The 1,260-nt window shown below is 32.7% G+C and overlaps 1 long non-coding RNA gene across 1 annotated transcript; it reads right to left on the minus strand.

The window, feature by feature from the left end:
- On the minus strand, nt 1-1,197 carry LOC111385822. The gene is made up of 3 exons (XR_002701112.1): nt 1,117-1,197; nt 633-775; nt 1-24 (listed from the first exon to the last, which is right to left on the minus strand). It is a non-coding gene; the product is annotated as an uncharacterized LOC111385822 (long non-coding RNA).
- Between the last annotated feature and the right edge of the window lie 63 nt (nt 1,198-1,260).

Here is a 1,260-nt window from a genome sequence, read left to right on the forward strand (position 1 = left end):
TTTTTCTTGGATGCTACGCATGGTCTTCAACCATATATAATTATCACCACTTGTCAGGTGGGAAAAATAATAGAAGTTTGCACATACAAACAATTATTCTAGACTGGATATGAATAAACAGTTAATGATCATTGCAATTGTTGGATTAGTATTACTTGCTATTCAATGAATTCTCGTGCCAGTTGCTTCTTCCCAGTTATTCTTCTCTTCCCAAATTTTTCAATCCTTTTCTTATATTAAGAGGTTCATTGGCCAAGCTTTAAAAATGTAAAATTTAATTTAAAGGATTTTCTTTCAAAACATGGATGGACGTACTCTTTTTACTTACAAGTAAACGAGATTACTTTTATTGAAACAACTCTTACCTTACCGTCAAACTAAGTAACTTATTCCAACTTTGACTAATGAGGAAAATATTTATCTTATAATTTATTTAGTAATAAGTAAACTTTTTACGCTAAGCCAAACATGCTATAACTCTATAGTTTTTACCATTGTTTTCAACTTGGCTCATGGGTGTCTTTATTGCAACAGAAAGTACGATGTAAAAACAGTAACAAGCATAAAACCACAAACAACTCTAATGACCAAGTAAAATTGACTAAAAATAAGAACAAATCAAAAGAACTCACTTCACGCATTTTATTGAGTTCCTGGCTCTGTCTTCCAGCAACAATGGCACAATACCAAATCTTGGTATCACTGCCAGCACGCGAATAACCTCGAGAACTACAGCCCAACTCTACTGAAGTCACATTCCTTAGCTGGGGTAGCACTAAAAGCAAATTATACAAAATCAATCAAGATATCAATTCCATATGTTATTCTTCAAAAGGAAACAAAAACAGCAACCATGTAACTCCGGACAGTTAAAAAGTAAAAAGAGCCATATAACTGAACTTTTTGAAATGTGGTCAGCAAATAGAGAGAAGCACAACAATCTCTAAGCCATAAAATCGCAAATTCTATCGCAGGAGAACAGTCCAAAAACAAAGTTGATAGCAGGAGATCAGTTTAATTGTAATAACAATTGGAACCACAATATGTAGCTTGATGGGACACGATTGTACTTTGGCCTTCTAAGTATACAAATTAAACAGAAAAAAACAAACATACCATGAAGTTTATTATTCTCCATTAAATCTATAAACATTGAACTGTTGATTGGACCTGCAAATAATCACATTTCATAGCTTGCTATCAGATATGAGACTTCAATCATTTTATATAATAGGAGAAAAATGAGGCAAAGAAGAAAGG

Source organism: Olea europaea, unplaced genomic scaffold, assembly GCF_002742605.1.
Source record: "Olea europaea var. sylvestris unplaced genomic scaffold, O_europaea_v1 scaffold32993, whole genome shotgun sequence".
Classification (NCBI taxonomy): Eukaryota; Viridiplantae; Streptophyta; class Magnoliopsida; order Lamiales; family Oleaceae; genus Olea; species Olea europaea.